At 37.5% G+C, this 12,782-nt stretch overlaps 1 protein-coding gene across 1 annotated transcript in view; it reads right to left on the reverse strand.

Moving 5' to 3' along the window:
* SNCA (synuclein alpha) overlaps positions 1–12,782 on the reverse strand; it is a 64,249-nt gene that overhangs the window by 37,144 nt on the left and 14,323 nt on the right. The window lies entirely within an intron of this gene.

A 12,782-nucleotide genomic window follows, 5' to 3' on the forward strand; every position in this document is an offset into this window, starting at 1 on the left:
TTCCCTAACAGCAAGAGCTAAGCAGAAATATGTCACAACTGTTCTGAACACAGAGTCTAGAAAAATCTGCGAGAATTCCATATGGAAACATCCCAAGCACATACATGGCTTAACAAAACTAAGCAGTCAGTACAATCAATTTACTTGGAGACATGACTGAAAGCATACTATTGTGATGATTATGACATCAGTTACTCATGAAAGTAGTCTCTCACTTCAGGTTTTTATATGATCAGTGTGCCAATGCAATTTTGCTTGTTTTTTCCCCTTAAATCATGAGCAACTCCAACGTCAGTTCAGCTTATCTGCTCACCAAAGCACTACTGAACAACAGGAGAGTGTTACAGTTACTTCTGTTTTTCATGTTATTATATTAACAGAAACTAATCTTGTCTAGCATATTCAGACAAAGCAAATAAGTAGAAGGTAGTCACATACTTCAAGTTAATATTTTCTTCCTACTGCATAACCCACTGGCAAATATGTGCCCCAAGTCTCTCCTGGTGGTATTCCACTGAGTGTGCTCTGTTGGAGTGTTCTCCACCCTTTTGAGCTTGGACTGCAATAACTTGAGCTTCTCAAGCTGCACACTTCAATTCAAGCATCACCAAACATAGAGCATTGGTCAGGCTCCCTCACCCCTAAGCTCTTGGCTTAAAAACTATCAGATTATCTTCTGAACTCCTATTCTGTTATTATTCATCCCATAACAACTAAGGGTACTTCACGTAGTGCCTTAGTGGAAGGACACAAAGGGAAAAAGAATGTCTATACTTCTTGTCCCCCTCCTCTCAAATCAGCGTCAGACCATATCAAATGCCAAACATTATCTTGTCAGAGAAAGAGGCACTCTTTTAATGAAGAGAGACAGTGTTCAACAGACAGATGGGCAATTCAAAGGACAGACTGCAATGTCTGGGGATGAGCCAGGCAAATCCCTTTCCCCTCCCCCTCAGAAGAAATTTAAGCACTGTTGTACAGACTTGCTTACATTTGCCTAAGCAACTTGAATACTTTCAAAACAAAGGAAAGTTGTCTCTCAAAAAAAAAAAAAAAAACAGCAAAATAAAACACCAAAAAATAACAGCAACAAAACTCTGTTTAAAACTAAACCTGTGTTTAAAAAGCAGAGGACTTGAAATACTATTTTTTCACATACCACTCTGATAAAATCCTCATCCTTGTAACATCAAGAAAGCCTTTGAAAGAACATCCATACCTATGATCAGCCTTTGGGTATACCTACATCAATTTTCTAAAATAGCACTAAGTTCTAACATGGGATGCATGTTACAGCCTAGAAACTTCACACATGACATCAGGATTATTTTTCTCTATAAAGGATATGCTAAATGTTTTCAATACACACACTTGCAAAGCTTGCCAGAGACCAGATATTAAGATGCTACATTAGCTTTAAGCACTCAGCTACTGTTAATATTGTCAGAAGGCCAGACTTTTTTTACCCCGCATACTGCCTTTGTAAAACTTTAGATGCCCTCACCTTTTCAGAGCTTTTAAAATAAAGCCCCCCCTCAGACCTACAAAGCAGGCATGGCTTAAAATGTCAGTGACTTGAGGAATCTCCAGGTCTAAAACCTGCATCTTTTGACAGCTAAGTACCATGTATTGCCAAAGAGCAAAGCAGAGCTGATTGTGGTGTTTAACGCAGTGATTGCACACATTCTAGAGCTGCAGCTCCCTCAACCTGCTGGTCACTTGTTGGATGCAGGCCAGGGTACAGTTGGTTTTCTGAACTGTGAGAGCACATGCTGGCTCATATCAAGCCTGCCATCCACCAGTACCAAGTAAGTAGCACTATCAGTAAGCCCTTTAGAACCATCTGTCAAAACAGCTATCTTTTTTCTAGTAAATTTTAAATCCAAAATGCTTCCAGGCACAGAAAAACTTGTACAGTTACAGCAGTCTGAGCTAGCAGAACACAGTAGCTTCAAGGCAATTACCATCACTACAGATATCTTGATTAGTAACATTCATGCACATAAGTATGACCCATTGTCCCCCACATTTCCTTCTCATGCCCGCAAACCAACAGGAATAGCCGAGTATGATTCCCCTTCAAGAGGCCAGTGAAGGACTCTATGTAGCTGGTTCACTTCCCATAACATAACATACAGGAAATCTAGAGGAAAAAACTGAGTTAGGAACAAAGGACTCAGGAAGAAAGAAACAAACAACTATCCTTGTTTAAATATCATCAACATGTTTACCACTCCAAAAAGATTTCAGAGCTAGTCCTACATTTTGCTTTCTATACTAGTTCTATTAATTATTCCCTTATTTCTCACTCCTGAACACAACAAGCACTTTCAGAATTCCCACCAGCTGCTTGTGCCAGGGGAAGTTCAGATTGCATTTTGGAAAAAATTTCTCTGAAAGCGTTTAAGTGTTGGAACAGGCTGCCCAGGGAAGTATCAGTCACCATTCCTGGCAATTATCAATAAATGTACAGATGTGGCATTGAGGGACAAGGTTAAGAGGGCATGGTGGTGATTGGTTGACAGTCAGACTCGACCTTAGAAATCTTCTCCAACCTTAAGGATTCTATGATTACAAAGCACACATCTGAAATATAGTCAGGGAAAAACCTGCAAAAGAGCTGAGATTTAAAAGCCTTTTATCATAAATGCATAGATGGTGTGTAGGAGGTGGAAAGAAGCATTACTAAAACTGTCAACTTTCCTGTGAATTATGAGCACATCACTCCTTTCAAAAATAGGCTGAAGGAAACATTGTGCTGATGACCATGAATAGCAAGCTCACCACACTTGCTTAGACAGCAAGTCAGCTGTACTTGAACATAATCTCTCCTTCAAAGCTACTGAAATAGTTTTTATTATAAAACAAAAAGAATGACAATTTATTTGAAATAGTCATGTTTGAAAAAAATTGTCATTTCTGATATCTGTATTTTACATTCAAGGCCAGCAAGATAAACCAACTGGCACAAAACTTCTAGCTGAAGTTTCCAATTTCTGCCTGATGGTCTAGCAGCCCTGTGCTACAGTCTGCCAGAACAGCCAGCAGCTCCTCCTCTTTCTCTATCTGAATAAACATATATTCTCATAATGGCGCTGAACACAGCCTGCTTCCATCCGTCACCAGACACAGAAAATGCACTTCAAATAATTTTTTTAAGAACTCAGTGGGGATTAGAAGGATATATCTTTCTTCAATCTGAGCATTACCATGAAACACTTGAATTTACATTAACTTTCCAGTGACTTTTCTCTCGACCAGTTCAAATGCTGCTCTCCAGGGAGGAAACATTCAGCCTTAAGCTCTGTTCAATCCCTGATCTTTCTCTACAAAAACATTTACATACAGTATGCCTCCCTGAACTCTGATAGCTATACCTGGAGGGACTTGTAGGATGAAATACTGCACGCGCAAAATTGTGACCCAATCATTAAACTTGATACAAATCAGTAATCTGTGAAGTAGCAGTTGTTCACAACACAAAGTATTATTCAATTCAGATCGGGGTTAAACGTACATCTTCAAAAGTTATTTTTACATTGGATACACTGGGTGCTAGCTAGCAAATTGAAGTGTTTGATGCCCCAGTACAATGTTGTTATTTTTAACTGGTTTGTATATACCTTATCACTTATACATGCAAAGAGATGCATATTTGAAAAGGCTATGACTCTTAGACACTGGTGATCTTGATTCAAGTCAACACTCAAAAACCAATCAAACTTGGGCATTTTGTCTGTTCCAGTGACTACATACATGCATACATGCTTAGAATTAAACCATGTAGTTCAGTACCCTCGAAGTATCAGCTATGCATAAATCAGCCACTTAATTATAAACACATTAGAAACAATCAGGTTAGAAGAAATCAGAAGTCAGTTCTCAACAGTACAACTGCTAATGACTTTTTACAATTCCCAGACTCTTTCTTAAATACTCACACAAAGGTAAAAAAAAGTCCAAATTTTAAAAAAATTGAGTCCAACTGTTCTAGTTGTTCAGATGCAAAAGACCTTGATAGTATTTTGCATCTCTGTTACAGGCTGCTCCTCTTTCTACTTGGGGCTGATCTACTGAGCAAGGCAAAAGAAATTCTTTACTAGCTGAGCATGACTTGACAAAACACGAACAAACAGCTCTGAAAGCAAAAACAAAAGGCTTTGAGTACAATCAATAACACATCCCAGACACCATATTATCTCAGCCTGCTTCACTCTTGCAAAAACCAGTGTTTCTAGAGGACAATTGCAGCAGCTTACACCTCCAGTTTCCAAACAGAATATTTTGCAGTAGGCCACTGGCAAAGAAAGGTCTGAAATCTACCTTTTCTGATATACTTCTGAGATGTTACTGGAGAAAACTACAAACAACTTTTAGTCAGTAGGTAAATCATGGAAGCTTTAAAAGGAAATATTTTGAGACACATACTTTGAAACTGAAAACAAATACTTTGAAACAGGTACTTTAAACTGCTATCAGTGATCCTAACACAGACCATTTAACTTCCTTCAAGAGACAGATTTAACACAGCTGAAAGTTAATGCTAGTTTACCATAGAAAAGGTAGGTCAGCATGTCTTCCTTTCTCCTCAATAATATGTTAGTAGCATTGCAGAAATCTCAGAACATCCACTGTATATCAGCTTTCATCTAGTAACACAAACTCTACATCAGTTTCAACAGGGGTCAAAGTGGCCATCAAAAGTGTGTATCATACATCACTGGTATTTGCTAATTACCTCTATCCTCAAACTCCCTTTCTGCTTTAATAACTACTGTACTACAAGTAGGTAATCCTCACAAAAGCATGGTGACATTTTTCTCTTTTCCCTCTGTTAATCTTTTCGTTTGTTCATTTCTTAAGATGACATAGGGCTAGTATTCTGAAAATACAGACTGAGCAATCTCTGTCTCCACAGAGAAGTATTTCTTCTACATTTTAGTCTTTTTTTTTTTTTATAAGTTTATACTACTTTAATCACCACAGCAATCCAGGACTTGAGTTTGCTGCTTATGCCCATTGAGCACCACACTGCAGAGCTCAAAGAATACAGTGGCAGACCTAAGAACATGTTGCAGTCCTTTGCCAAAATATCATTTCTACACCTGTCATAAACTTAAATTGCTAGCTAAAAAAAAGACCACACATCAGCAGCAATGTGGATTTTATTGTATTAGGAAACAGCCTCAGCTATCTTTACAAAACCTCTTAAGATAATGACTTCCAGATAAGAACGGAATGAATCTCATTTGATCTCCCTGCTTTCTGAGAGCAAGCAAATTAGGTTGAAACATACAATGTTGGTCAACAGAGGAAAAGAACACTGAAACATGGCAGAAGGAGACAATTATTATAACCTAGTAATGTCTGCAAGCTTGTAAAGCCTGTACCTCAAGCTGCACAAAAGCACTGCTATTAAGTCTGCACAATTACCACAGGCTACAAAGAGGCATTTCCCATCTGAAACATCAGAATTTCCATGCAACAGTGAGCGAGTAGGAATAGTTGGCATGAGTATCATCCCCAAAAGAGCTTAAACACGTTTCTTTAAGTAAACAACACCTTCCTGAACATTTAACATGGATTTGACAACTATTTAAAGCAGGAAAAAAATACATTGCTATGAACAGCACATAAAATCCCACAGATGGCTCCATAGGAAAGACTAGAACACCATGAAACAGAACAGGTGCCAACTGAGCCTGAAAGACTTGCACAGCTCTGTATACACACAGCAGCCTGGAATGGGGGCACGTCAGGTCAGTCAGGAAGGAAACTAAAGATGGAGGATTTAGGAGGTGGATGAAAGACTGGAGTAAATACCATGAGGAGGAAAGAAGCACAGGCTGCAAACAAGCAAACCCTCACATTAAATTCAAAGTCACTCTCCTGATAAAAGAATAAGAAAGGTCTTCTGCAGCTCCTTCAAAAGTTAATGAAAAATTGTTGTCTTCTGTTGTAGATACATTTATAAATTACACTGCAATGACATATGTACAACTCATATTGCAGAATACATTTATCCTTTGAGACCAAGGGACATGGACACATTCAGTTTAAGGATGAGGTACTTGGTTTCTCAAGGTTCAAAGCTAAATCTGCAGTTAGGCAATTGCTTGGGAAGATAGATCAACATGAAGCCACCCAACAACTTCTCAACCTAACTCTTCTGCAAGTCAGCAGAAGTGAAGATAACAAGTAGACAGAATATCAGCCTGCACTAAAACATTATCCCACAGTGAGAAATGAGAAGACAACAAGAGGCCTTGACATTTAACTGATAGTTGTTTCTGAATTCATGAAGATCAATAATGTCCAGGACATCTAGATAAAACCACACAAGTTACCTCACCCTTTGCCTCAGACAACTCAAGTTCTGTCTTAGTTATAGATGTCAGTATATGGAAAGGCTACATAGCGGAATGCAGCCTTCCTGCAAACACTGCAGTTATCTCTTGTGAGGAAAAACACAGACAATGTGCTGCACAACAGGAAAGACATTTTCTCTGCTAACCGGAGAGGCCAAGCAGAGGTCACAATTTGAAACTTTCCCAGCACCTACAAACTCTGATCAAACACCAAAACTTTAGTAATTCTAACTAATGTATATTTCATCACCTATTTTTCCAAATTTTTTTTATTTTCCAGTGCAAATTCCTCTATATACCACAGCCTCAAAATTATTTCAAATACCATTGTTCAAAACAGACATGAAATTGAGCTACTTGCGTTCAGAAGTAGCTACCAGCAGGTGCACATTTATCTGCTGACAATTGACAGGAAAGTTCTCAAAGTGAAAGTATTTTTTATTCAGTGTTTTCTGACTAAACAGAAAACAAACATTAGGCTAAACATTAGGCTGTTTCAGTAAGCACTCTGTACTGCTCTTTATAAGGCCATAATGCAGTATCAACACATGCTGCATTAAAAATAAATCCACGTCACTTGTTTTCTCTTGGTGTCTCCATGTAAACCAACTGCTTCAAGTGGCTTCAATTGCAACTGTCCAGTTTATTTTGGATTGAAAATATAAATTGATGAATCAAAGCCATGTGCATTCCACTACAGAGCATTCATACATGATCACAATGTAGTTTCACAATTCTTGACTTTCATACCTCTGGACTGCCTCCAGAATTCCTGAGCTTTCCTACTCCAAGAACAAATATGCAGCATTATGAAAGGGAGATATGACAGTGTACACAAAGTCCAAAACCTTAATGTTGTCTAGCTATAGGTGCCTTACATTTTAGAATAAATAAAAGTTTCCTGTATTAATTTGCTTCAAAAGCATGGATTAGGTTTTCACAAGCATTTTGTTATTCAACAAACTACTGGTAACCTTGAGATTAGAAGAGTTCAAACCCCTGTAAGAAAGACCCGGACAAAAAAAAATCTAGCTCTTCTGTAATCAAACAGACACACCAGTTTACTGAAAAGTCCCCTCCTTACTACATGAATTAAGAAGGAAAAGCTGACAAATGCTTTTACTTAATAGGAGCCTCTTGTGGTTTGACTCATGAACAATATAGAGCCCCTACCGGCGATTAATCTCTCCCGCCATTCTACTCTTAATCCATCTACCTGAATTAAAAAAGGAAACAACACTAAGTCATGATAAATATCCTTTCTGCTTTGCAGCAGATATTTATACATTACTCACAGATAAGGAAATCAAGTGGAAAGGGGAAGAATAACCCTACCTCAAAGTACATGCCCTTCATTAGGGACAATTTAAATAGAAACATAAAAGCAAGCACCATCTGATAGATGCCCAGTTTTACCTACATGAGCAGACCCGCTTATCTAATGCATCTATCATACTCGGGCTTCCCCAAAGAGAACACTATTTGGTGGTCATTCTACCACAAATGAAAGCTTTCTGAAAGCACAGACTACTGCTACTATTGCTACCACAGACAAAGCGTAAGTGTCAACATTAAACCCACAGCTGGGCCCACACTTAACAGCCAGAAATCGCCTTTTCTGCAATGCAAAGCCAGAATGGACACTGCTTGAGTCAAGCTCAGACCCTCTGGCTATTTGGCAGCCTCCATAGTGATCTAGATTACATACATGTAATCATAAGCTTATTCATTCTCAACTTTGACCTTAGGTTAGAGCCACAAAAGGCAAGAATTAATGGAGAGAAGTAGTCAAAGAAAGCAATTAGATGCTGCTGCACCTGCTCAGACCACTTGGTCTACAACACCTACAGAAAAGCATCAGCTCCCTAAGTTAACAGGGCAAACTTACTTCTGCATTTAACATCGAAACCTTATTTTCAAGTTCTTCTTAATTCAGAATGTCACTTTTTCCTCATAAAAAGCTCTAGAAGAAAGGAATAAATCTGCTTATTCTATCAAGACAATAACATTTTATGTCTCATGCATCTTACACCAACTGCCCTGCTTTTTCTTGGGGTCAGCTGGCTAATAGCATGACATGTAATGGAAAGGTGTAAAAACTCACTAATCCCTTTTTGAAGGATGAAATAATGTATTTATGTTCAGCAATTTCTCCTTTGAATTTTTGAGCTCACCTACGGACTGGAAAGATGTGGAACAGTGATTCTTTAACGAGCCAGGTCTTCTGCAAGATATGCTGAGTCAGAATTTAAGGCAATATCAATATTCTGTCAAAATGATTTGTTTAAAACCAAACTTTGGAACAATCGGACTTTTGTTTTTGTAATGCTACTCAAAAAAAAGTGCATTCAAATCAGCTTTAAAAGTTTCAAGAATTGCGTGTGAAATGTAAGTGTAAGTACACAGTATGAAAAAAATATGCAAAACATTAAAAAGATAAAAATAGAGAAAAGTGAAGGAAAAAATGAGGACATATGTTTGAATTCCTCCATATTACTTTAGTGAAATACTCAACTCAGTTCTAAGCTTTTGGATCTTTCAGAGTAAGTAAACACATTAAAGAATTTCTAAGTAGATCTCTACATTTTTAAACTGCAAAATATAAGTAAAAAAAAGCTGAAAACAGTATCTTTTAAACTAAAGGTGGTAATCAGCACTTCTTTGATGAATACTCAGAAATTCTTATACAATAATTTTCACATTAAATGCAATTAAGAAGGTCTTTTAATTATTGAAAAAAATGCCTAGTGTCCAAATTAAACATCTTGCTTTTCCCTCAATGCTTGGTAAATAAACCAATAAACTATGTTATTAGCTACATAATTACCAATTTATACACTAACTTCTGTATTATCCTGCTACAATAATTTTGTTTTCACAAGTGTTATTCAGAAAGCAATGTGTTATATTAAGAGGCACACTGGAAAGAGAAGAGACTTAACACTTAAACATACTGAGCATAATCTTAAGGATGATGCTTGCTACCAGGTACCTTAATAAGATCTTCAACATGAAATCTAACTAAATCTTTGCAATGTTGACCAAATACTTCAACATTTGAACTTGACTGTTTGTTTTGTTTTCATTTTCTAGCTAGAGTAATATAAATAAAATTATTCACCACAGAAGTCAGAGAACTAAAATAGATCTGCTCCTGCAGTGCTAGAGAACCAAAAACCACGAGATAGCATGAATATAGATTTTTCATTATTTCATTACTGTAACATGATGAAAAGCAAAGCAACAACACCAGAGCAGCTAAGTCCTACGCTACAGCAAGAGAGGACTTGCTCAAATGCAACAACAGTAGACAAAGAAACAAACAAAAGAAACTGCTTACCTTCAGAAGATCCCAGGTACACAGGGATCTCTAGACAGATACCCTCACCTCCACTCCCAAGCCTTAAATGAGGTATGGGAAGGGATGGATCCTGGCTTCACCCCTCCTGGTCACTCAGGTACACTGCATGCACCTGAGCTCCCTTGGGTTGGCCCTGCATTCCCACCAGGTGCTCAATCACTGGTTCAAGCCATGACTTAGCATTTCCACTACAAATTATCTATTTGGAAGTAACAAATTTGACAATTTTTTTGTTTTGTTCTAAAGCAATATTATATAACAGATAATCAGTTGTTATACCTTCATATTACCTGTATATACACACACAAACACACCCTGAGCTAAAACTACAATACTCGAAGTATTTCATAGCTTTCTTAACTTAAGAAGAACACATTCGTTTGTACAGTAAACCTAATCATAATTATTCTGACATATTTCTTCACCTTTTACACGATTATTTTAGAAGCACACTCTTACTACACACAGACATAATGGACATGCAGGCACAGTATAAATGTAGAACACATCAAATATCAGTATACTCCAGTACAGTATCTCTTTTTATTGTCTTTTCTTAACAGAAAGAAGGCAGCATAAAGACACTGTTCTCTTATGCTTCCAGGACAAGTTACAATAATTACAAATAACAAGTATTATTGCTAGTAGATTTTAAAATTAGTCTTCAATTTACAACTAGTTTATAAAGAGTTATCAATTTTTAATAGGTTCTGTCCAACATCCTAATATACACTACAAATAATTCATTAATAGATCCATGTCAGCAAGACATGAAAACTTTTGAATTCTAGATTGTATTACAAATTTTGTCATTTACTGAAATGCTACTCAGTGCATTAGACCTTTAAACATTAATACAAATCTAGTAACTAAAACCATTTTTGCTGCGTTTAAGTAGTGAGGTTCTGCCAGCATGTATGCCCTCTGGGACAGTTTGCTGAATAGCACTGTCAAGACATCTCTATCACTCACTATCACAGCTGTCACACTGACTGGTATAGCCTCAGCTGGATGCCTGTGCCTGCTCTTCATGCGTTAGAGGATCTATCTTGTAACTTGCACTGCCAAAGCAAGTGCTGTCTTGCACACAGGATGGCTTACATTGAAGAGGATGTTGAAGTTCATCTATTCCAACCCCCTTGACATGGGAATAATTGCCAACCACTAGATGAGGCTGCACAGGATTCCATCTAACTTAGCCTTCAGTGCTTCCCAAGATGGGGCATCAACCTCTTTGGACAAGCTTTTCCAGCACCTCACCATCCTCTGACTAAATCATCTTCTAACCTAAATCTCCCCTCTTTTAGTTTAAAACCATTTTTCCCCTTGTCCTATTGCTATCAGAGTGTATGAAAACTCAGTCCTGCTTTAAGCTCCCTTCAAGGAGCTGGAAGGCCACAACCTTGTCTCCCCAGAGCCTTCTCCTCTCCAAGTTAAGCAAGCCCAATTCCCTTAGCCTTTCTTCATAGGAGAGGTGCTCCTGCCCTTGGATCATTGTGGTCCTCCTCTGGACCCACTCCTATAGTGGGACACAGTTGCATGCTTTAGGACAATCCCTAATAGATGTCTACTGGAAAAACAATCTGGTAGAGACACTGGCTAGCCACACTGAAGTTCAAGAAACAAATTTCCTAGTTGTGGTCTATTACAGCCAGTTTAAATTAGCCTGAGGATAACACAACCTTAGGAAACGCTATCTTATAGTAAAAGATATACAGAGTTACATTGAGATTTCAACTGTATGACTCACTTCACATTTCCCTTATTTCTGGAAGTCTCCTACTTCCAATGCTGGACACTGCAACTAAATTGCCCCATATGAATGGGCAGTATTCTGAATGCTTACATCCAAACATCACTGGAAAAACCAAGGCAAATCCAATATCCTAACTGCACATGAATGTAAAGAAAAAAACCACTAAGCATTAAAATACCTTTACCTGATTGGATTTAGATGATATTTGTGAAATGGTTATTCAACTCCTGCAAGACCAATAAGGCACAAGATGCAGTGGAGCCTGTTAGGAGCTGTAGATACTGATCAGCTACCTAGACAGCCATGCGTGTAGCTGACTGAGAAACTCAGACTAAAAATACCAATATCAAGAATCAAATGAATGCTTTTTTGTATCTCAAGTACAAAGCACCAGTTCAGAATAACAGAGCTATTTATGGGGCTACGAAATAATACGCATCACATTATGGATGCTCTTTAATTTCACAGATGTGATTTCATTATGTTACAGCCATCCTATCTCATATGTAAGCATTATAATGTACACGACAGAATTAAATCAAAGTCTATAGAGATTTGGATCATGTTTTATAATTATAAAGCACTATAAGCTTACATTAAGATCAAAAACATTAGTAATGGTCAATATTAAAAGTAGGCAGCTGCATATTAAAGCAACAATGATCTTTATGGCATCAATTAAAGGGTTCAAAGAACTACCAGCAGAAAAGATACCTTCAGTGCTAAAGTACCGACGAGCTAGTGATAAGCATTACCAGAAACTAAGTTTGTGTACACAACCATGGTCACTCCATACTCCTTTGTCCCCCTGCCAAGTTCATTAAGTACTTACATTTGTAAACCTTGAAAATAGCTTTTATGAAGAATCATGGGCACATCAAAAGCAACATTTCCTTTATATTTGAGCAAAAAGGGACTAAAAAGTTCCCCAGGAAACCTCCTTTGAAAAAGAACAAAACCACTTGCGAGATGTTTTCCAGACCAATCTATCACAGAGGAATGAATGCCTACCAGTGTAATACTACTTTCTTATCCTGATTTAAGCACCAATAGTCTTTGTAAGAAACAGAAATCCACTATAACGGGTGAGAATAAAGAAGAGCGTTTAAGGATACAATTTTAACAGCACCTTTGTACACTTAATGGAAAAGAGATACACAATGGAGCTTCATTTTAAAAATCAATATGACACCCATATTTCTATGAAAATACTAATATTCTTCAGAACTCCATTTTGTCATTATAAACACAAATGCTCATACATAAAATAGTATGAAAGGAAAAGTTGGGGTTTTTC

The sequence above is a fragment of the Meleagris gallopavo genome, chromosome 4, assembly GCF_905368555.1.
Source record: "Meleagris gallopavo chromosome 4, MGAL_WU_HG_1.1, whole genome shotgun sequence".
Lineage (NCBI taxonomy): Eukaryota > Metazoa > Chordata > Aves > Galliformes > Phasianidae > Meleagris > Meleagris gallopavo.